Source organism: Nerophis ophidion, linkage group LG24, assembly GCF_033978795.1.
Source record: "Nerophis ophidion isolate RoL-2023_Sa linkage group LG24, RoL_Noph_v1.0, whole genome shotgun sequence".
NCBI classification, from domain to species: Eukaryota; Metazoa; Chordata; class Actinopteri; order Syngnathiformes; family Syngnathidae; genus Nerophis; species Nerophis ophidion.
The window spans coordinates 24,128,479-24,154,311 of NC_084634.1; the positions used below are offsets into that span (position 1 = coordinate 24,128,479).

General features: G+C 37.4%; 1 protein-coding gene and 2 non-coding genes across 3 annotated transcripts in view; 1 reads left to right on the forward strand and 2 right to left on the reverse strand.

Annotated features, from left to right (window-relative positions):
- Nucleotides 1-11,025, reverse strand: part of extl3 (exostosin-like glycosyltransferase 3) — a 79,457-nt gene extending 68,432 nt beyond the window's left edge. Inside the window, exon 1 of the mRNA XM_061886815.1 lies at nucleotides 10,847-11,025. The gene's annotated coding sequence lies outside the window, so the exon portion shown is untranslated. The remainder of the gene's footprint in view (nucleotides 1-10,846) is intronic.
- A 3,081-nt stretch (nucleotides 11,026-14,106) lies between these two features.
- trnat-ugu (transfer RNA threonine (anticodon UGU)) lies at nucleotides 14,107-14,179 on the reverse strand. Its single transcript has one exon. It is a non-coding gene; the product is annotated as a tRNA-Thr (tRNA).
- A 408-nt stretch (nucleotides 14,180-14,587) lies between these two features.
- trnaa-agc (transfer RNA alanine (anticodon AGC)) lies at nucleotides 14,588-14,660 on the forward strand. The gene has a single exon. It is a non-coding gene; the product is annotated as a tRNA-Ala (tRNA).
- Nucleotides 14,661-25,833: the final 11,173 nt, after the last annotated feature.

Here is a 25,833-nt window from a genome sequence, read left to right on the forward strand (position 1 = left end):
AGTTGTCAAACTCAAGGCCTGGGGACCTAATCTGGCCCGTAACAATAATTTATGTGGCCTGCGAAAGCCTGGAAATAATATGCGCTAATAAAATACTCAAATGTTTTCGTAATAAATATATTTGTTATTTACCTTTTGACATTAAAAATAATGTACTGCATGCAAATGCATCATTTAAAATGAAAAATTATCAAAATCTAAATATTATATTATCATTAATTCCAAAAATATTTTTTATTAAAATAAATATAAATAGGGTAGAAAATGGACTGTGAGTACAGTCCATTAATCTATGTATCTTTTTATTCATCTATCTAATATCTGCTTGACTTATGATTTCAAAACAAATTATCAATCAAATTGAATATAGATTTTACGGTTATATTCCGCCGACTCAGTTTTAACCGTAAAATCTACTTTGGTACGTTTTTTTTCATTATGCAAGAAGACACTAAAGTAATAAAAAAAATAAAATCAAAAATAAAATAAAACACGATTTTATGGTAAAAAAAAAAAAAAAATCTGGCATCTTTGTTGTCTGAATGTTACCGATAAAAACAGTGGTATTGTTTTTCCATTCCATTTATAATTTATTTTTATATGCTGTAAAAAAAATTAAAAAAAAACACTGCTTTTACTGTAAAATTCTAGTGACTGAGCTGCCAGTTTTTATATTAAAATGTTTATATATTTTTTTTGGCTTATGTAAAAAAAATATATTGTTAATTATATATGTAAGGGAATAAGCGGTAGAAAATGGATGGATGGATATATATATATATATATATATATATATATATATATATATATATATATATATATATATATATATATATATATATATATATATATATATATATATATATATATATATATATATATATACACACACACACACACACACATTCATATACAGTGGTGCAAAAAAGTAGTCAGCCACCGATTGTGCAAGTTCTCCCACTTAAAATGATGACAGAGGTCTGTAATTTTCATCATAGGTACACTTCAACTGGGAGAGACAGAATGTGAAAAAAAAATCCAGGAATTCACATTGTAGGAATTCTGAAGAATTTATTTGTAAATTATGGTGGAAAATAATTATTAGGTCACCCATTCAAAGCTCTCACTGATTGAAGGAGGTTTTGCCTCAAAATCTCACGATACATGGCCCCATTCATTCTTTCCTTAACACGGATCAATCGTCCTGTCCCTTTAGCAGAAAAACAGCCCCAAAGCATGATGTTTCCACCCCCATGCTTCACAGTAGATGTGGTGTTCTTGGGATGCAACTCAGTATTCTTCTTCCTCCAAACAGGACGGGTTGAGTTTATACCAAAAAGTTATTTTTTAGTTTCATCTGACCACATGACATTCTCCCAATCCTCTGCTGTATCATCCATGTATCCATTTTGGTATAAACTCAACTCGTTGTGTTTGGAGGAAGAAGAACACTGAGTTGCATCCCAAGTGAGAGCTTTGAATGGTTGACCAAATACTTATTTTCCACCATAATTTGAAAATAAATTCTTTAAAATTCCTACAATGTGAATTCCTGGATTTTTTTTTCTCATTCTGTCTCCCACAGTTGAAGTGTACCTATAATGAAAATTACAGACCTCTGTCATCATTTTAAGTGGGAGAACTTGCACAATCTGTGGCTGACTAAATACTTTTTTGCCCCACTGTATTACTCATTGTAAAAGCGGCCCTCCGAAGGTAACCACAACTGCAATGTGGCCCTCAATAAAACAAGTTTGACACCCCTGGGTTAGTACTTACACTTTTTATTTTATTATTTATTTTCAGTTGCTAGAAGTCTTGAACGCACACCACATCATGCTATCCTGATGAGCCATTAAGAGTGCAAAATGTTTTGTAAACAATTTGCTGTCAAATAAATGAACAACGGTAAATATAAAATTAGGTGTATTTTACTGCTTTGTGTGCAAGGCACACAATGTTCTAGTGAAGATATAGACAGCCAAGGTCTGAGAAGGGGTAGCAGATGGTTGAGGTCGCTGATGTAAACCCCTTTTTTTTTTACATAACTGCGAAGATCATGCAGAGAATCATGCACACAACGCCAGTTAATTTGCTGCAACCTTTTCAAATTTGTTTTTTTTCCCCCTTTCTTTCGACTGGATTGCATTCTGCTCTCAAGGTCACAACGCGATCAATAGAGCCTCAGTCATAAAGGGGCCCGTCAACACGTCGGTCTAATCTCCGGAGACACGGCGAGTTACACAACGTCTCGTATTACAGTTTTACAACCACAATCTATTACAGAAATTGTGGCCTTTAATTGTTGCGCTGCTGCCAGGAGATTAGGGAGGATGTCTCAATTCATGACATAGTTTTTTTCAGCGAGCATCTAATAATTTTCACACTAGGAATTGCAATTTCTTTAAAACAAATGCATAATATTATTACCATGTAGGGCTGGGCGATATATCGATACAAACGATATATCGCAGGTTTGTCTCTGTGTGATACAGAAAATGACTATATCGTCATATTCGATTATATGTTCTCACACAGTTGCTTTTAGCTGCGGGCATTACATTACTGGCGTTTCTCACTCTTTCTCGTGTCTCCTTCTCACAGAGACGTAAAACAAGCCCGCCTTCTTACATACGTCACATACTGTCGCGCATCTAGCGTCATACGCTTTCGCCGAGCAGAGGTAGCAGCATCGCTAACGTTAGCTGAGGCAGGTCGAGCGGAGCTTGTGACAATACAAGAAAGAGAATGTGTGATACTGATCACAAATGGAGGAAGAACAATAAATGCCCAAAACAAAGAGCAGGGGATCCATCATCTGGCGGTGGTTTGGCTTCAAGTGGGAAGATATTCAGCAGACAACAGCAATATGCAAAGTATGCAGCAGAAGTGTTATTACAAAAAGGTAGCAACACTATTAATTAGTTATTTCATTTTAAAGTCACTCGTGAGAGAATGAAGAGTATTTAATAAATTCAACTTTGGTAAATTGACATAGTTGTGATTTCCATCTCTGCATAAATGTTTAAAAGTAGCATATATTAATGCAGTATGAAGAAGAATGTTTTAATGTAGACACATAGAATCATCACACTGCTGTGATTATATGCATAAAGTATTCATTCAAGGCCAAGGCAAAATATCGTAATATATATCGTATATCGCAATATGGCATAAAAATATCACGATATTAATAAAAGCCAATATCGCCCAGCCTTATTACCATGTATATGCTGTATAAGAGCTGACCGCCATGCCGGTCTTCATACTACAGCACATTTGTTAGGAGTCAAGTACTCACACAAATATTTTTTTCCATTAATACTTATTTTACCTTTTAAATGTTTATTTGGAAGTCACAGTGGATATTTATGGTCATACGATAAATTGCAATAAATACAGTATACAAGACTTCGTACAGTGCCATTTTCCATCAATAGCAACGATTAATCGATAAATATAATTGGGGGAAAAAAGCTTCAATTTATGTTCTGTTGCTTTGATTAATCGGTTAATAAGTGTATGTAATAAACGCAGATATAGTGCACATAAGAGCAGTGGTGTGTAGGTGTGGGGGCAAACTTTTTTTATTTTTTATTCTATTAGTGCACACATACCAAAAGAGCAATTTCCCAGTTGATAATGATATTAAATTAGAAAAAATAATTAAGGTTACGGGTGGGCAAATATCGCAATGTAATCAATATCTATAAAAAAATGTGTTTGATAAAATGTTAAAAACAAAAATGTTTAGTGATGAAAAAAAAAGAAGTTGCAATGCAAGGATGGTTGCATGAACAAAAGCATGCACTGTCTGGCATAGACATCTTATAAGTAGACGCCGCATCGAGCGCTACTGCCTACCGGCGCTGACGAGACGCGGGGCCGCCATCTTGGAGTGGTGATCCGCTCCACTCGGTGCAATTCGTTTGGCAGGAGCAATGAATTGTCAGCGCATTTATTAATTCATCTTACCTCACTGAAAACCACTGATTTTCACGCTTTTTTTTTTTTGGTCATACGTGTTGCTATGATAAAAGACGCTTGTTATGGTGTGTTTTATTATTCATAGTTTGCTTAAAGGCCTACTGAAATTATATTTTCTTATTTAAACAGGGATAGCAGGTCCATTCTATGCGTCGTACTACATCATTTTGCGATATTGCCATATTTTTGCTGAAAGGATTTAGTAGAGAACATTGACGTTAAAGTTCGCAACTTTTGGTCGTTAATAAAAAAGCCTTGCCTTTGCCGGAAGTAGCAGACGATGTGCGCGTGACGTCACAGGTTGTAGGGCTCCTCTCATCCTCACATTGTTTACAATCATAGCCACCAGCAGCGAAAGCGATTCGGACCGAGAAAGCGACAATTTCCCCATTAATTTGAGCGAGGATGAAAGATTTGTGGATGAGGATATTGAGAGTGAAGTACTAGAAAAGAAAAAAAAAGGCGAGGCCAGTGAGAGCGATTCAGATGTTATTAGACACATTTACTAGGATAATTCTGAAAAATCCCTTATCTGCCTATTGTGTTAGTAGTGTTTTAGTGAGATTATATAGTACCTGAAAGTCGGAGGGGTGTGGCCACCGGTGTGGTGACCGCTAGTGTCTCCAGTGGGAGGAGGTAATAGTCCGCAGCTGCAGGAGGATGCAAGCTCTGCTCATAACTACTATAAGAGCCAACTTATTACCACAATTTTCTCACCAAAACCTGCCGGTTGACATGTGGTCAGGATCCATGTTCGCTTGACCGCTCTGTTCCATAGTACAGCTTCACCTTCGGGAATTTTAAACAAGGAAACACCGGCTGTGTTTGTGTGGCTAAAGGCTAAAAGCTTCCCACCTCCATCTTTCTACTTTGACTTCTCCATTATTAATTGAACAAATTGCAAAAGATTCAGCAACACAGATGTCCAGAATACTGTGTAATTATGCGATTAAAGCAGACTACTTATAGCTTGAATTGGGCTGGGTAATAATGTCTGCTACAACCGGTGATGTCAAACGCACGCGTCATCGTACCGCTACGATTTCAACAGGACACTTCGCGGGGAAATTTAAAATTGCAATTTAGTAAACTAAAAAGGCCATAATGGCATGTGTTGCAATGTTAATATTTCATCATTGATATATAAACTATCAGACTGCGTGGTCGGTAGTAGTGGGTTTCAGTAGGCCGTTAACAGTAATAGAATATTCTTAAATGCTATACGTGACCAGACGTCCGAGATCAAAACTGGGAATATAATCCCAAAGAAGGGGGAAAAACGGTCAGATATTTCTAAGTTCAATAAATAATATGATTGGGTTATATAAACGTGTATATCTTACACAAACAATGTATGAATACATTAGCAATCTATATACCTATGGACTATCTCTGTTGCTGCAACAGCAATCAATCAATCAATCAATCAATCAATGTTTACTTATATAGCCCTAAATCACTAGTGTCTCAAAGGGCTGCACAAACCACTACGACATCCTCGGGCAAGGAAAACTCACACCCAGTGGGACATCGGTGACAATAATGACCCAGTGGGACGTCGGTGACAATGATGACTATGAGAACATGAGACTTTATTCTGTCTTGACACTTTGTATTGATATTTTGTATTACATTCTTCCCTCAAATGATAATGTTTACAATGATTGTTTTATATGTATGTATTATGTATGTCGCTTTGGATAAAAGCGTCTGCCAAATACTTAAACATAAACATATATAAAGACCTGAAAGTCTTTATATCAGCTAAAACCACCAATCAGTTTCACTGGATTCAGAATAAAACCAAATTCTGTTTTACCCAACAATGTTAGTATTTGAATATTGTTACTTAAACACTTATTCCTGGTTAAAATTATATTGTTAAGAAAATATTGTCTTATACTTTGCCTAAAATGAAAATGCATCATAATCAGTGGCGGCTGGTGAATTTTGTTTTCGGTGGGGCTGAAAGTTTGTAAACCAAACCCTCATATATTCCCTCAAATACCCTACCCCCAACACAATCTGGACTGTGGTCCTAACTTTTATCCCTGTTGGCTTTTACAATCTTTATCTTCATCATTTATTTTAACGTTATGTTATTCAAGTATGACATTTTTAATATATGTATTAATTTCATTGACAAGCAATTCTATTATGGTCATACTCTAGTTTGCAAGCGGCTAGAATTTCCGTACTATTGAACATATTTGCTCCTTCTCAACTGTGTGGTAATATTCTCTTCACAAAATACAACCAATAGTACGTAACATATTTGCTTCTTCTCAACTCTGTGGTAATATTCTCTTCACAAAATACAACCAATAGTACGTTAATGTTAAATCTTACATATGAAAAGTAATCCCCCGATTCCTATTTTCAACAGTCCGCTCATTTAAGCAGGAAAACATCTTTGTTTTCTACCTGTCAACAGTCAGTTAAGGCTGCACGCTGGCTACTCATCACCACTTCATGATGGCGGACACATTTCTGGCGTCACAGCAGCCAATGCTGCGTCTACTTATAAGATGTCTATGCTGTCTGGTAACAGAGCAACACAGGAAGTGATCCCTGAACAGTGAGTAGGACATGCTAACATCTAATAAGGTAACAATATCAACTATTAAGGTTGGTTGCGCCATCTTGTTGTCATGCGGTTGATTGTGTTCATGGAGTGAGAAGAGAAAGTAAAAACGAGTTCTGCAGGGAGCAAACAGATTGTTGATAAACCAGGAAAAGTCACCTCCACAGAATGACAATTTATTTTTTTTAGATTTTTAACCGCAGTCAGACCAAAGTTGACCACCTTTGCCACGTTCACCTTTAACTTCCTGGCACTAAATGTGCAACAATTAATTATTCCCATGTTTCTCTCTGTCTACATTTTCACACTTTTCACTATTTTGTTTCACTTTAAGCATTTCTTACATAGTCCTTATTTGTGCACCTTCATTTTAAGAGGTTATTGTGTTAAATGTGATTTTAGAATTGTGTTTACATTGAGTGTTTCCATGGTTGTGTTGACATTTCCTTTCCGCCTTGATAGCTGAGAGGATTATAATCATAGGAAGGGTACATTTCAAAATCAAATGTTTACATTTAATCCATTTTCTCCTGGTCTTTATTTTTAATAGGTCATAGAAAAATATCAATAGACGAAGTCGCTGGAGATAGGGAAGTCTGGGCTTCCCTGCTTAGGCTGCTGCCCCCGCGACCCGACCTCGGATAAGCGGAAGATGATGGATGGATGGATGGATGGATATTGAACGATATATAAAACACTTGTATTGTGATACAGTTTTCAGCCAAGTCACTCAGCCCTACTTAAGGTTATAGAAAGCAGAACATTTTTGTTCATTTAAAACTATTTCCCCTAAAACGTCATTGAGGCTATGAAGCTATTTGAATCTGATTACCTGATTTGCCAAACTAATTGACAGATTACTCGATTACTGAAATAAATTGATATATTACTTGACAACTAAAATAATCAACATTTGTAGCCCGACTACCATTTCCCAATATATGTATTGACCCGAATTTAGGACCATCTTTTTCCAGAGAAAAAGTCTAAAAAAAAAGGTGGGTCGTCTTACATTCGAGGACTACAAATGTATACATGCAAAGGTGGTGCAACATTACTTTTCCCGGATCGAGTCAGTGCTTTTCTTCCTGTCACTCACACCCCCAGTGACCCGAGTCGATATTGAAAATGTTTATAGTTGTATTAATTATTGACTTGGTTGTGTATTTTTAACAGAAATAACCTATTACATTGCCTTTGGTTTTGATTTTTAATAAACTGAACATGTTTGCTCATACATATAGTATATTTTAATTTCATTATGTGTTTGTTTTATTTAACAAGGATATTTAAAAGTTTACATTCTCGTTACAATTTTAAAATATAGGAAAAATACAAGTTTATTGCATTTTAAAGGGTATGATTGCATTATTATTTCATCAGTGGTTCATTCAGTCTCAAAATAATGTTGACAATATTAGGGTTTATAATCAATTTGTAGGTCAGTATTTTGTCTGGCTGATTTTGTAGAGGCCGAGATGCAGTCAAATTAAGATAAATTATCATTAAAAAGGGAGGAAAAAACAGGTTTACATGGACACACAGATGTGACAGTTTGAAACCGGAACAGATGATTTCTATTTCCACTTATTCCTATTTGGTGCATTATCAAATAAGATGTCTTTGAGCGGTCTTCAACAAATTGTGTTTAATTAAGAAGTGTAAACGTCTTCTCACTTCTTTTCAAATATGTAAAAAAACAAGAAAAAAATCCATTGCTCATTTTGTTTATTTTTTTACATTTTTCATTTTCCATTGTTTTTGTTTTGTTATAATGGCTGTTTAGGCTATTGCACCATACTTGCCAACCCTCCCGGATTTTCCGAGAGACTCCCGAAATTCAGCGCCTCTCCCGAAAACCTCACGGGACAAATTTTCTCCCGAAATTCAGGCGGAGCTGGAGGCCACGCCCTCTCCAGCTCCATGCGGACCTGAGTGACGTGTCGACAGCCTGTTTTCACGTCCGCTTTCCCACATATAAACAGCGTGCCTGCCCAATTACATTATAACTGTAGAATGACCGAGGGTGAGTTCTTCATTTCTTAAGTGGGTTTATTGTTAGGAAGTTTCATTAACATCCTCTCAGCGCGGTAACAACACACAACAACAGCAGTCACGTTTTAGTCTACCGTAAAGCAGTTTGTCTGCCGTAAACAGCAATGTTGTGACACACTTAAACAGGACAATACTGCCATTTGCTGTACATGCATATGTGACAAGAACATCTACGGGTTTTAGAGAGTGCAGTGCACAACTGCACACACAACAAGGAGACGAAGCAGAAGAACGAGGATGATACAGCCATAGCGACGCCGACGAAGAGTAAGATGAAGAAATATGCTTGTAAGTTCAAAGCCGCAGCTGTGATTGGACCTGGATAGCCTCCGGGAAGAAGTAGTGGACTACTAAGTGCTTGGCAGTGAAGATCTTCCTCAGGAAGCAAAGATTGACCGGTTTTGGGCCATGCTAGGGAGAGATGGAAGATTCCAGACTCTAGTGCATTTGATGAAAGCACTTTTGTGCGTGCCACACAGCAATGCATCATCAGAGAGGGTGTTCATCATGGTTTGAAAAATAGTGACAGAGAATAGAACAAGGATGGACACTTCAACCCTTAACTCAACATTGAGTAGATGAGTGTTATCTGTGTGTATATGTGTAAGTAAAGGAACACTGATATTCAAATGTTTCTGTTATATTATATATATATATATATAAACCAAACCCAGCAACACTCAGAACTGCAATAAACAGAGCAATTGAGAGGACACACAAACACGACACAGAACAAACCAAAAGTAGTGAAACAAAAATTAATATTATCAAGAATAGTATCAATTTTAGTTATAATTTCAGCATAGCAGTGATTAAAAGTCCCTCATTTACACTATCATTAGAGAATTATAAAAATAATTTTTTTTAAAAAGAACGATAGTGTCACAGGGGCATCTCTTAAGCTTGACAACACACTGTCCAATGTTTTCACAGATATAAAATAAGTCATATTTTTGGTTTGTTTAATAGTTAAAATAAATTTACATTATTGCAATTAGTTATAATTTCAGCATAGCAGTGATTAAAAATCCCTCATTTACATTATCATTAGACATTTATAAAGGGAAAAAAAAGAACAATAGTGTCACAGTGGCATCTCTTAAGCTTGACAACACAGTGTCCAATGTTTTCACAAAGATAAAATAAGTCATATTTTTGGTTTGTTTAATAATTAAAATAAATGTACATTATTGCAATCAGTTGATAAAACATTGTCCTATATAATTATACAAGCTTTTTTTTTTTTTTTAAATCTACTACTCTGCTAGCAGGTCAGCAGACTGGGGTAGAGCCTGCTGAAATCCTATGTATTGAAAAATATCAATTTTGAATCGAGAATCGCGTTGAATCGGAAAAATCAATATATTATCGAATCGCGACCCCAAGAATTGATATTGAATCAAATCGTGGGACACCCAAAGATTCGGAGCCCTAATATATATATATATATATATATATATATATATATATATATATATATATATATATATATATATATATATATATATATATATATATATATATATATATATATATATATATATGAAATACTTGACTAGGTGAATTCTAGCTGTAAATATACTCCACCAATCACGCCCCCCCCCCACCTCCCGAAATCGGAGGTCTCAAGGTTGGCAAGTATTGGACCAGGCTTGCTCTTGTTTCTTTTATGCATCTTTGAAATAAAAATATATCAAATCAAATTTGTCAAACAATATTACAACTAACATATGACATTACACTACCAGATTATTTCAAAAGTAAGAGTTGCAAATTTGCATAGAGAAAATAAGACATTTACACAACTTTACATCCACAGTATACAGTATGTTTAACTATGTTTTATTGGAAAGTGGGATTTGTCAGCATGGAATCCAAACTTTTTAATCTAATTTGTTAAGACTGTGGACTAAATAAGAATATGTATTGAAGAAAATCGCAAGGTTCATAGCACACTAACTTGGTAGACGTGTGTTTAGGGTCCGACTCCGAACAGCTGCAGAAAACGAGCAATACAACACAGTAAAATATCCAATGAGCTTAATGGAATGTAAATAGTTGAAAGTATTGGGAATGAAGGTGAGAAGTGTAATAAATGTATGTAGAAGGGGTCCACAGAACGTATTTTAGCTCGCATGTTAGCCGGCGGTGGTCCCAACATAACGCCTTCTCTCTCCCGTCTTCACTGGCCCTCCGATGTTAGCTTCAGCGGCTACTCACCCTCTCAAGACCCTCCGGGATGTCAGCCTGGATCAGCCACAGCCACACCGACGCTTTGTCAACTCGTAAATCCTCCTTTGCGATGATTTTGCACGAATCGATATTGCGGAGGAGCTCAGAGCATCACTAAAACGGGCATTGTTGCTGCTGAGACGGCCCGCACAAACAGCACGGAGAACGGCGCCACAAGGCATTGTGGGTAAAAGCCGTGCTGTTTAACATGGCATTAAAAAGGTGGTGAAAACACGACATCTGCTGGTTATAAGTAGTACTTCAATTAGAATAGAGTAGAATAGAATGGACTTTATTGTCATTATATTTGCATATAACGAGATAAATGACTCCAATTTAAGGTGCGGTAGTGGGAACAAATATGGGGTGAAATAAATAACATAAGATGTAATAAAGGAAAAAACTAACAATTGAAATAAAGAGACTACTATCCAATAAAAATAATAAGCAATCCTGTACAATGTACAAAACACTATAAAAATACTAAATAATGTACAGAACAAGTCAAGAGTACCGAAATAATAATTACTTGATAGTGTGATTTTATTCCACATTTTGAATTTGTACAATAAGAATATATTTCATAATTGATACGCTTTGTGAAATATTGGTTAATATGGAAGTTAATGTGTGTCTTTCAATGAAACACTGAATTGTTTGCATTTAAAGTTTGTGAACGGAATTAAATTATGGTGATAATTTAAAGGCCTACTGAAACCCACTACCACCGACCACGCAGTCTGATAGTTTATACATCAATGATGAAATATTAACATTGCAACACATGCCAATACGGCCGTTTTAGTTCACTAAATTGCAATTTTAAATTTCCCGCGAAGTGTCCTGTTGAAAACGTTGCGGTATGATGACGTGTACGCGGGACGTCACGGACTGCTAGGAAATAATAGCACTGCGCACACACACAGCTAAAAGTCGTCTGCTTTAACCGCATAATTACACATTATTTTGGACATCTGTGTTGCTGAATCTTTTGCAATTTCTTCAATTAATAATGGAGAAGTCAAAGTAGAAAGATGGAGTTGAGAAGCTTTAGCCTTTAGCCACACAAACACATTGTGATTCCTTGTTTAAAATTCCCGGAGGTGAAAATTTATTATGGATCAGAGCGGTCAAGCGAACATGGATCCCGACCAAATGTCAACCAGCAGTTTTCGTTGAGAAAATTGTAGTAAAAAGTCGCCACTTACCGGAGATCAGCTGAGCTTGTGCCGTTCGTACAGCTGTGGTCAACTTCCATCAAACACTGGCGTCAACACACCCGTGGATACTCCCTTCCGACTATCAGGTACTATCAAACTCACTAAAACACTTGCAACACAATAGAAAGATAAGGGATTTCCTAGAATTATCCTAGTAAATGTGTCTAAAAACTGAAACCGTCGACCAATGCAATCACGTTTTTTTTTTTTTTTTTTTTCCTAGTCCGTCGCTATCAATATCCTCAAACACAAATCTTTCATCCTCGCTCAAATTAATGGGGAAATTGTCGTTTTCTCGGTCCGAATAGCTCTTTTTGTTGGAGGCTCCCATTAAAAACAATGTGAGGATGTGAGGAGGCCTCACACGGGTGACGTCATCGTCTGCTACTTCCGGTAAAGGCAAGGCTTTTTTATTACCGACCAAAAGTTGCGAACTTTATTGTCGATGTTCTCTACTAAATCCTTTCAGCAAAAATATGGCAATATCGCGAAATGATCAAGTATGACATAGAATGGACCTCCTATGCCCGTTTAAATAAGAAAATCTCATTTCAGTAGGCTTTTAATTAACTAAAAATGTGTGAGCAAAGTGCCATACATCCATCCATCCATCCATCCATCCGTTTCAACCGCTTATTCCCTTTGGGGTCGCGGGGGGCGCTGGTGCCTATCTCAGCTACAATCGGGGCGGAAGGCGCCGTACACCCTGGCATACTTGCCAACCTTGAGACCTCCGATTTTGGGAGGTGGGGGGTGGATGGCGTGGTCGGGGGGGTGGGCGAGGGGCATGGTTAAGAGGGGAGGAGTATATTTACAGCTATCCATCCATCCATTCACTACCGCTTATTCCCTTTGGGGTCGCGGGGTGCGCAGGTGCTTATCTCAGCTACAATCGGGCAGAAGGCGGCGTACACCTTGGACAAGTTGACACCTCATCGCAGTATGTGTAGAAGTCTTTATTTATAATTGAATCACTTGTTTATTTTTCAACAAGTTTTTAGTTATTTTCGCATCTTTTTTTCCAAATAGTTCAAGAAAGACGACTACAAATGAACAATATTTTGCACTGTTATACAATTTAATAAATCAGAAACTGATGACATAGTTCTTTATCTTTTTTTTTTCAACCAAAAATGCTTTGCTCTGATTAGGGGGTACTTGAATTAAAAAAATGTTCACAGTGGGTACATCTCTGAAAAAAGAACCACTGCTCTAAAAGCCGTAGATGTTATTGTCACATATGCATGTACAGTAGATGGCAGTATTGTCCTGTTTAAGAGTGTCACAACATTGCTGTTTACGGCAGACGAACTGCTTTACGGTTGACGAAAACGTGACTGCTGTTGTTGTGTGTTGTTGCCGCGCTGGGAGGACGTTAATGAGACTGCCTAACAATAAACCCACATAAGAAACCAAGAACTCGCCCTCGATCATTCTACAGTTATAACGTCATTGGGTAGACACTCTGTTTATATTGTGGGAAAGCGGGCGTGAAAACAGTCTGTCGACAAGTCACTCGGGTCCGCATGAATTTCGGGAGATTTTCGGGAGAAAATTTGTCCCGGGAGGTTTTGCTGAATTTCGGGAGTCTCCCGGAAAATCCGGGAGGGTTTGGAAAATATGCACCTTGGACAAGTCCCCACTTCATCGCAGGGCTAACACAGATAGACATCACTTTCGGTAAATTAAGACTGAATCAATCGATTCTGTCTCAGAACCTGAGGCGCTTTAGTCTTAAATTGACGATCAGCAGCCATGGGGTCTGCAGACACATAGTATTGAAATTACCGGAAGTGGGTCTTGAATTTTGAAACAATTAATATTTTTGCAGTGAATTTTTCAGCACTGATTTTTTTACACTGAATTCTTATACACTGAAAAAAATTGCACTGATTTTTTTTTATGCTAGTTATTTCAAAATGTCGTAATAAAAAGCCTTCATAGGATGCAGGGAAGTACTGGTGTATATCTTGTAAAAGCAAAATATAATCAACAATAAACAGTCGTTTTAAAAGCTGTTAGTGATCGAGGCCCCAGCGAGGATCGAACTCGCGACCCCTGGTTTACAAGACCAGTGCTCTAACCACTGAGCTATGGAGCCGGCAACGCTCGAAGAGTCAGAAAATGAAAGTATTGACTATGAATCACCCGTTCTTGCGTAAAATGTTATACATGACCTGGTAACGTTTGCCTCACGATAAAGTTCATGACTAAAAAAGATTGTCACTTTGACAAGAAAAACCTGGAGGATGCGGGCATCGATCCCGCTACTTCTCGCATGCTAAGCGAGCGCTCTACCATTTGAGCTAATCCCCCTCGGAAGACATATTGACTGTTATGGATTAGTCCAAACACAAATATGTCGGAATATGCTGCAATTTGGATGTACTGTCTTGATTAAGATTATCATACAACCACCGAACAGCATTCATCCCCGTGGACACTGACAACAGCTTTTCAGTGCTGCAGTGTTGAAAGTATCTCTTTTAGCTGAGATACCACACTTATCGGGGGATTAGCTCAAATGGTAGAGCGCTCGCTTAGCATGCGAGAGGTAGCGGGATCGATGCCCGCATCCTCCAGTCTTTTACTGACTCCGAAAGACACATTTTGGGATATGGGCTATTGCGCTTTTTAAAGGCCTACTGAAATTAGATTTTCATATTTAAACGGGAATAGCAGGTCGATTCTATGTGTCATACTTGATCATTCCACAATATTGCCATATTTTCGCGATATTGCCATATTTTTGCTGAAAGGATTTAGTAGAGAACATTGACGATAAAATTCGCAACTTTTGGTCGCTAATAGAAAAGCTCTGCCTGTACCGGATGTATTTGCGCGTGACATCACTGGGCTGCAGGTCTCCACAAATATTCCCATTGTTTTTAATGGGAGCCTCCAACAAAAAGAGCTACTGTCTGCTTATGGTTTTAAACTCTCAGCGATAAACTGGATGAAAAGCTACCTAGTCAACAGACAGCAATGTGTCATGTTCAATGGAACCCTTTCAAATATTAAAACATTATATTGTGGTATTCCACAGGGAAGTTGCCTGGGACCTTTATTATACTCAATATTTGTAAATGATATGTCATGTATTTTAAAGAATAGTTGCTGTGCAATTTACGCAGATGACACAACAATATATGCACATGCAGATAATTGCACCGACCTGAGCACTATACTACAAGATGAGGTCATGCGGATTTCAAAATGGGTTACAGAAAATAAGATGAAACTTAATATTTCCAAAACAAAATGTCTTGTTATTTGCTCAAAACATGCTCATAGAAAGGAACGCATATTAAATGTTTCTCTGAACGGAGTTCATGTTGAACAAGTTAAAGAGGCCAGGTTGCTGGGAGTTACAATAGATGAAAGACTATCTTGGGCCTCTCACATTAAAAACATAGTAACAAAAATGAGCAGAAGCATTTCAATCATAAGAAGAAGTGCCTATTTTTTAACTAACACATCTATGAAGCAAGTTATACAATCCCTTGTATTGTCACATATGGACTACTGCCCAGCAATCTGGTCTAATGCATCTAAACAAGATCTAAATAAAATCCAGCTTACCCAAAACAGAGCTGCCAGACTAGCTCTCCATTGCTCATTTAGGACTGGCATTGAGATCATGCATCATGAATTGTCATGGATGAAAGTTGATGAAAGACTGGCTTGTAGTTTGATTCTATTTTTAAAAAACATCTATACATACCATAAACCCTCATATCTGTATTCTCAGCTCTTGCTTGCCAGTGACAGTCACAACTACGGTACCAGGCTAGCCCAAAGAGGTGCGCTCACCCGTCTTAAACCCAAAAGTGATGTTTTGAAAAAGACTGTAATGTATCGGGCAATCACTTACTGGAATAGACTTCCACAATATCTGCTATCAATCACCAGCATAGTGGGCTTTAAGAATAAACTAAAAGGAGAAGTATTGTGTAAAGAGATTATTTTAGATTGTACCTAATGTCATGACTGTTTTTATTGACTATTGAATATTTTATTGATTATGGGATAAGCAGCAGAAAATGGATGGATGATACTTTTTCGTCACTTATTGTTTGTCTTTGGTACACTAATGTGTTTTAGGCCATTGGTTCTTTGTTTTATTTTTGCAAAAATGTATACAGTATATCTATTTTTATATTGCTATTTTTATCTTTGGTATGAAAATTATTAAGTAACAACATCTATTAGTATTTTTTGGTTCTTTGTTGTTGCTATTTTTGTATTATGACAATTTATTATTGGATCATGTTGTACTGCATTTTAATCGTTTGTTCTGTGGTTGTGTGATGTTTTTTGCCTGGACCCCAGGAAGAATAGTCTCCACTGCGGTGTAGACTAATGGGGATCCTTAATAAACTAAACTAAACTAAACTAAACTACTCGGACCGAGAAAACAACAATGTCCCCATTAATTTGAGTGAGGATGAAAGATTCGTGAATTAGGATGTTGATAGTGAAGGAATTGAAACAAAAAAAAAAAAAAACACGGCTCCGGGCGACAGCAGTGTGAGTGTTTCAGATGTAATTACACACATTTACTAGGATAATTGCGGAAGATCCCTTATCTGCTTATTGTTTTAATAGTGTTTTAGTGAGATTCTAAAGATCGCAAAAGATTGTAAAGACATTCCTCGAGGTCGGATGGCTGCGGTGAACACGAAGTGTCTCTGAGAGAAGCCGAGGAGCCAAGCTCACAGCTGCCACTGTTGCAGGACGACGAATAATCCACTGATGTCTCCGGTAAGATATATATCACAATTTCCCCATCCAAAAACATGCTGGTTGATGTAGAGAAAACATGTTCGCTTGACCGCTCTGCTTCACAACAAACAAAGAAACATCGGCTGTGTCTTGGTGCTAAAGACAGCTGCAATCCACCGCTTTACACCAACAGCATTGTTTTTATAGTCACCATTATTAAATGAACAAATTGCAAAAGATTCAGCAACACAGATGTCCAAAATACTGTGTAATTATGCGGTTAAAGCAGACTACTTTTAGCCGCGAGTGGTGCAGCTGGTAATATTTCCTGACAGTCCGTGACGTCTCGCGTACGCGTCATCATTCCGCGACGTTTTCAAGAAATTTGCGGGAAATATAAAATTGCAATTTAGTAAACTAAAAAGGCCGTATTGGCATGTGTTGCAATGTTAATATTTCATCATTGATATATAAACTATCAGACTGCGTGGTCGGTTGTAGTGGGTTTCAGTAGGCCTTTAAATGACCGTTTATGATGTAATTTCCTCTCGACTGTGTTATAAAATCTCTATATTTAACTTTAACAGCAGGGAGTTTAGCTATAGGCCAACTCATCTCCTCTTCAACATGTTTATTTTTGTAATAACTGCAAAAAAGAAAACATTGGCTAGCAGGCGCGGATTTAGTGTGTGGCTTAGATAGATAGATAGATAGATAGATAGATAGATAGATAGATAGATAAATAGATAGATAGATAGATAGATAGATAGATAGATAGATAGATAGATAGATAGATAGATAGATAGATAGATAGATAGATAGATAGATAGATAGATAGATAGATAGATAGATAGATAGATAGATAGATAGATGAATGGATAGATAGATAGATAGATAGATAGATAGATAGATAGATAGATAGATAGATAGATAGATAGATAGATAGATAGATAGATAGATAGATAGATAGATGGATGGATAGATGGATAGATAGATAGATAGATAGATAGATGGATAGATAGATATATAGATAGCAGTAATGTGCGGTGAGGTTTATGGCTGGTGAGGCACTGACGTAATCAGAATCAGATGTACAAAAATACAGTATGTGCTCTGCGCAGATTATTTGCCATTTGATTGGCAGCAGTTTACGGGTTATGTTTAATTTTTTCATTCTTTACATCAGGAGTCACCAACCTTTTTGAAACCAAGAGCTACTTCTTGGGTACTGATTAATACGAAGGGCTACCAGTTTGATACACAAATAAATTGCCAGAAATAGCCAATTTGCTCAATTTACCTTTAATAAATAAATCTATATATATATTTTAAAAAAGGGTATTTCTGTTTGTCTTTCCGTTGTACATGTTTTTTCCTTTTACGGAAGGTTTTTTGTAGATAATAAATGATGAAAAAAACACTTAACTGAACGGTTTAAAAGAGAAGAAAACACGAAAAAAAATGAAAATTGAATTTTGAAACATATATAATCTTCAATTATGACTCTTTAAAATTCAACCGAAAAAAATGAAGAGAAAAACTAGCTAATTCGAATCTTTTTGAAAAAATAAAAAAAAGAATTTATGGAACATCATTAGTAATTTTTCCTGAATAAGATTAATTTTAGAATTTTTATGACATGTTTTAAATAGGTTAAAAACTTATTTGCTTTTTGTTGGAATATATAACAAATTCGACCAAGCTATATTTCTAACAAAGACAAATCATTATTTCTTCTAGATTTTCCAGAACAAAAATTTTAAAAGAAATTCAAAAGACTTTGAAATTAGTTTTAAATTTTATTCTACAGATTTTCTAGTTTTGCCGGAATATTTTTATTTTATTTTAATCATAATAAGTTTGAAGAAATATTTCACAAATATTCTTTGTCAAAATACAGAAGCTAAAATGAAGAATTAAATTAAAATGTATTTATTATTCTTTACAATAATAAAAAAAAAAAAAAACTTGAACATTGATTTAAATTGTCAGGAAAGAAGAAGGAATTTAAAAGTGTTTGAAAATCCTAAAACCATTTTTAAGGTTGTATTTTTTTTCTCTAAAGTTGTCTTTCTGAAAGTTATAAGAAGCAAAGTAAAAAGATAAATGATTTATTTAAACAAGACCAAGTCTTTAAAATATTTTCTTGGATTTTCAATCTCTATTTGAGTTTTGTCTGTCTTAGAATTAAAAGTGTTGAGCAAAGCGAGACCAGCTTGCTAGTAAATCAATCAAATTTAAAAAATAGAGGCAGCTCACTGGTAAGTGCTGCTATTTGAGCTATTTTTAGAACAGGCCAGCGGGCTACTCATCTGGTCCTTATGGGTGACCTGGTGCCCGCGGGCACCGCGTTGGTGACCCCTGCTTTACACATACAAACTGTCGCCACAAAATGTGCATTTCATTAAAAACGAAACAAAAATATTGTTATCGCCGTCTTACCTTATAAATGAAGTCCATGCGCCGGTCCTTCTGGATAAAAATAACCAGTCACTTTCTGGTAAAAGTCCTCTTTCACTCTTTCAGTCTTATAAGAGTTCAACATAGTTCCCGCGATTAGCAGAGCTCCGACTCTCATCATTTCCATGAAATCGAGCTGTTGTTTGGCGAGGAAGCAGGTCACATTGATGACATCTTTTAAAACCTCTCGGTTCTCTTTAACCTTACCATTGTGGACAAAGTCTATCCTCGTCATCACAAATGTTTTTAGCGCAATCTAGCTTTAAATATGAGCGGCCGACCGCTCATGTTTGGTGAGGCTTCTTTGCAAATTCTTTAGGTCACAAAATCCCATTTGAGTCCACACACTTCCACAAGTTGAAAAAAGAAGGCAAAGAAAGCAGAAAAGGTGGTTTCTTGCAGAACATCCACTTTTCATGTATACCAATCCGTTTGGAAAGAGCGAGTAACTTTCTGTCCTGCTGATTAAAACAAACCATTCAGCTCTGGTGTTGGTCTTCCTTTAGTAATTATCTCCTACTTCACTTGAAAGTCCACTTTAAAAACTGTTTAAGTACGGAAATGTAGTCATCTATGTTGAAAGTTGAGGTGCACGAGACGGAAAAAATAAGTCGCTGCGGCACTTACCTACTGAGGCCACCATATGTCTGGGTTCATGAGCGCCCCGCAACTATCGTGAGGCACGAGAACTGTTTGCCTCACCTCAGACTTTTTACGCTTCCGTTTTGATGGCTCAACCAACACACAAAACATGTTACTCGCTGCGGCACTTGACTCGCCTACGCCACCGTATGTCCCTGATCATGAGCGCCCCTATCGTGAGACACGAGAACTGTTTTCCTCCCCTCAGACTTTTTTCTCTGCCGTTTTGAACGCTCAGCAACACACCAGAAAAAACGTGCTCTGGCCGCACGGCAGACAGAGAAGTTTACGAGGGATTGCGAAAATTCAGCAATTAAAAAAAAAATTAATAATCAAAATTGGTGAAGCTAAATGAAAATTAAAAACTAACAATTACAATTATTTTTATCATTATATATGCGGCAACACCGATGCATGCGTCGAGCTCATAGAGCAAAACCCTGTGTTGGTGTGCGTACCGCTTTTCGAAAGACACGTGACCGACCATGAGCTGTTTCGGTCACTTGACCGATACGCGAACTGTGTCGAACTGACACCTGCGCGCCAAACTGTGTTTATAAGGAAGCGCATCTGTCAACGAGATGCTGCTGCCAACAGAATCCCCGCACTTCTGTCGTTTGTCATTTGTAATTTCGGAGATCATTTCCGCCGTGTGGGAATATTTTTGATCATATATCGGAAAAAAAGGTATTTGCTTTAATTTCCTTGTCGTTTCATCATGTTCTCTCAAACCTTCCACTTGATCTGTGAGTAGGGGTGTAACGGTACATATATTTGTGTTGAACCGTTTCAGTATGGGGGTGTTTCTGAGCTTAAGTCTTAAAGGCCTACTGAAATGAGATTTTCTTATTCAAACGGGGATAGCAGGTCCATTCTATGTGTCATACTTGATTATTTCGCGATATTGCCATATTTTTGCTGAAAGGATTTAGTAGAGAACATCGACGATAAAAAAGCCTTGCCTTTACCGGAAGTAGCAGACGATGACGTCACCGGTGTGAGGGGTCCTCACATCCTCACACTGTTTATAATGTGACCCTCCAGCAGCAAGAGCTATTCGGGCCGAGAAAACGACAATTTCCCCATTAATTTGAGCGAGGATGAAAGATTTGTGGCTGAGGATATTGATTGCTAAGGACTAGAAAGAAAGAAAAAAAAAGTAAAGAAAAAAAAAGGCGTTTGCATTGGGAGCGATTCAGATGTTTTTAGACACATTTACTAGGATAATTCTGGGAAATCCCTTATCTTTCTATTGTGTTGCTAGTGTTTTAGTAAGTTAAATAGTACCTGATAGTCGGAGGGGTGTGTCCACGGGTGTGTTGACGCCAGTGTCTGAGGGAAGTCACGGCAGCTGCACGGTCAGGAAACATGTTCGCTTGACCGCTCTGATCCATAGTAAAGCTTCACCCCCGGGAATTTTAAACAAGGAAACACCGTGTGTTTGTGTGGCTAAAGGTTAAAACTTCCCACCTCCATCTTTCTTCTTTGACTCCTCCATTATTAATTGAACAAATTGTAAAAGATTCAGCAACACAGATGTCCAGAATACTGTGTAATTGCGCAATGAAAAGAGACGACTTTTAGCCGTAAGTGGTGCTGCGCTAATATGTCCCCTTCAACCCGAGATGTCACGCGCACGCGTGATCATACGCGTCCTCATTTCGCGACGTTTTCACCAAGAAACTCCGGGGGAAATTTAAAATTGTAATTTAGTAAACTAAACCGTTATGTGTTGCAATGTTAATATTTCATCATTGCGTGGTCGGTAGTAGTGGGTTTCTTTAACAAGCTGCTTTGCTTCTTCTGCCTCTGTCTCAGCACTCAGCATTGTCTCACCCACACAACCATCTGATTGGTTACATTAAAAAGCGGTAACAGCCAATCAACAGCGCGTATTCAGAGCACATGTAAAAAAAAAAAAATCTCAGTCCACAAGCATCCTCATTCACAACACGTTCTCTAAGATTTCCATGTTATGTTCACATTATTTATTGACTGTATCTAAAAAAGATAAAAATATATTTTATTTAAATGAAGATATGAATTTATCCTAAATGAAATACAATGACTTGGTTTATATTATTGTATATACTGGGTCAGGGGTAGGGAACCTATGGCTCTAGAGCCAGATGCGGCTCTTTTGATGACTGCATCTGGCTCTCAGATAAATCTTAGCTGACATTGCTTAACACGATAAGTAATGAATAATTACGCTGGTAATCACAGTGTCAAAAATAACATTCAAAATATAAAACATTCTCATGCATTTTCATCCATCCATCCGGTTTTTACCGCATATGTTCAAGAAGTCGCATTAACGGTAAGAAGCATTTTATTTATTGTTGGTTAGCCTCAGAATAACAATGTTATTACAAACACTGTTTCCATATGAGTTGGGAAATTGTGTTAGATGTATATATAAACGGAATACAATGTTTTGCATATTCTTTTCAACCCATATTCAATTGAATGCACTACAAAGACAAGATATTTGGCTCCAACACGTGCCAAAGTAGTTGGGAAAAGGCATGTTCACCACTGTGTTACATCACCTTTTCTTTTAACAAAACTCAATAGACCTTTGGGAACTGAGGAGACACATTTTTTAAGCTTTTCAGTGTAAATTCTTACCCATTCTTGTTTTATGTACAGCTTAAGTTGTTCAACAGTCCGGGGTCTCCGTTGTGGTATTTTAGGCTTCATAATACACCACACATTTTCAATGGGAGACAGGTCTGGACTGCAGGCGGGCCAGTCTAGTACCCGCACTCTTTTACCATGAAGCCACACTGTTGTAATAAGGGACTTGGCACTGTCTTGTTGAAATGAGCAGGGGCGTCCATGATAATGTTGCGTGGATGGCAACACATGTTGCTCCAAAACCTGTATGTACAGTACCTTTCAGCAATAATGGTGCCTTCGCAGATGTGTAAGTTACCCATGCCTTGGGCACTAATACACCCCCATACCATCACAGATGCTGGCTTTTCAACTTCGCACCTAGAACAGTCCTGATGGTTATTTTCCTCTTTGGTCCGGATGACATGACGTTCATCGTTTTCAAAAAACAATGTGAAATGTGGACTCGTCAGACCACAGAACACTTTTCCGCTTTGCATCAGTCCATCTTAGCTGAGCTCGGGCCTAGAGAAGCCGGCAGCGTTTCTGGGTGTCGTTGAAAAATGGCTTTGGCTTTGCATAGTAGTTTTAACTTACACTTACAGATGTTGTGACAAACTGTAGTTACTGACAGTGGTTTTCTGAAGTGCTCCTGAGCCATGTGGTGATATCCTTTACACACTGTCGCTTTTTGATGCAGTACCGCCTGAGGGAACGGAAGTCTGTAATATCATCGCTTATGTTCAGTGATTTCTCCAGATTCTCTGAACCTTGTGATGGTATTACGGACCGTAGATGGTGAAATTCCTAAATTCCTTGCAATAGACCATTGAGATATGTTGTTCTTAAACTGTTTGACGATTTGCTCACACATTTGTTCTCAAAGTGGTGACCTTCGCCCCTTCCTTGTTTGTGAATGACTGAGCATTTCACGGAAGCTGTTTTTATACCCAATTATGGCACACACCTGTTCCCAATTAGCCTGCACACCTGTGGGATGTTCCAAATAAGTGTTTGATGAGAATTCCTCAACTTTATCAATATTTATTACCACCTTTCCCAACTTTTTTGTCACGTGTTGCTGGCATCAAATTCTAAAGTTAATGATTTGCAAAAAAAAAAACGTTTATCAGTTTGAACATCAAGTATGTTGTCTTTGTAGCATATTCAACTGAATATGAGTTGAAAATGATTTGCAAATCATTGTATTCCGTTTATATTTACATCTAACACCATTTCACAACTCATATGGAAGCGGGGTTTGTAAAAAGAATAAGAGACTTATTATACTCTAAAAATGTTGGTCATTCTTAGAAATGAATGCATATAGTAGTATTCAATGCTAAAAAAAAAAATTATAAGGCTCTCACGATATATACTTTAAAAACTATTTGGCTTGTATGGCTCTCTCAGCCAAAAAGGTTTCCGACCCCTGTACTAGGTCATAATGTCCAGCAGATGTCATTATTTAGTTACACAGCATCAACACAATTTTGCAATGTGTCAAAATACTTCATAGCGCCTCATCAACCCATCACTACAGTGGTTCTCAAATGGGGGTACGGGTACCCCTGGGGGTACTTGAAGGTATGCCAAGGGGTAAGTGACTTTTTCTTAAAATATTCTAAAAATAGCAACAATTCAAAAATCCTTTATAAATATATTTATTGAATAATACTTCAACAAAATATGAATGTAAGTTCATGGACTGTGAACAGAAATGCAACAATGCAAAATTAAGTGTTTCCAGCTAGATTTTTTTGTGAACGTGTTCCATAAATATTGATGTTAAAGATTTCTTTTTTTGAGAAGAAATGTTTAGAATTAAAGGCCTACTGAAACCCACTACTACCCGCCACGCAGTCTTTTAGTTTACACATCAATGATGAAATATTAACATTGCAACACATGCCAATACGGCTTTTTTAGTTTACTAAATTACAATTTTAAATTTCCTGGGAGTTTCGTCTTGGAAACGTTGTGCAATGATGACGTGTACGCAGGACATCACACGTTTTTAGGAAGTATGGGCGCTACCACACACACAGGTAAAAGTCCACTGCTTTAACGGCATAATTACACAGTATTTTGGAGATCTGTGTTGCTGAATCTTTTGCAATTTGTTCAATTAATATTGGAGAAGTCACAGTAGAAAGATCGAGTTGGGAAGCATTAGCCTTTAGCCACACAAACACACGGTGATTCCTCGTTTAAAATTCCCAGAGCTGAAACTTTTCTATGGATCACAGCGGTCAAGCAGACATGGATCCCAACCGAATGTCAACCAGCAGGTTTCGGTGAGAAAATTGTGGTTAAAAAGTCGCCACTTACCGGATTTCAGCTGAGCTTGTGTCGTCCGTACAGCTGCCGTCGACACCCGTGAGACATGGCGTCAAGACACCCGTGGACACACCCCTCTTACTATCAGGTAAAATTAAACTCACTAAAACACTAGCAACACAAGAGAAAGATAAGGGATAAATGTGTTCAAAAACATCGGAATACGTCCCAATGCTATCGCATTTTTTGGTTTTTTTTTTTTTTCCTAGTCCGTCGCTATCAACATCCTCAAACACAAATCTTTCATCCTCGCTCAAATTAATGGGGAAATTGTCGTTTTCTCGGTCGGAATAGCTGTTTTTGTTGGAGGCTCCCATTAAAATCAATGTGAATATGTGAGGAGCCCCCACACTTGCGACGTCATCGTCTGCAACTTCCGGTAAAGGCGAGGCTTATTCAGGAATTACCAAAAGTGGCGAACTTGTTCGACGATTCCTTTTAGCAAAAATATGGCAATATCGCAAAATGATCAAGTATGACACATAGAATGGACCTGCTATTCCCGTTTAAATGAGCAAATCTCATTTCAGTAGGCGTTTAAGTTCATAAATCCAGATGGATCTCTATTAAAATCCCCAAAGAGGGCACTTTAAGTTGACGATTACTTCTATCAACCGAGCTATACCGGGGAGGTATAGCTCGGTTGGTAGAGCGGCCGTCTCAGCAACTTGAGGGTTGCAGGTTTGATTCCCCCTTCCGCCATCCTAGTCACTGCCGTTGTGTCCGAGAGCAAGACACTTTACCCACATGTTCCCAGTTTCACCCACGCTGGTTTGAAAATATAACTTAGATATTGGGTTTCACTATGTAAAGTTCTTTGAGTCACTAGAGAAAACGGCTATTTAATTATACTTCACTATTGTAGAAATCTTTACAATAAATTGAATCACTTGCTTATTTTCAAAAAGTTTTTAGTTATTTTGATATCTTTTTTTCACAATGTCCAAGAAACACCAGTACAAATGAATG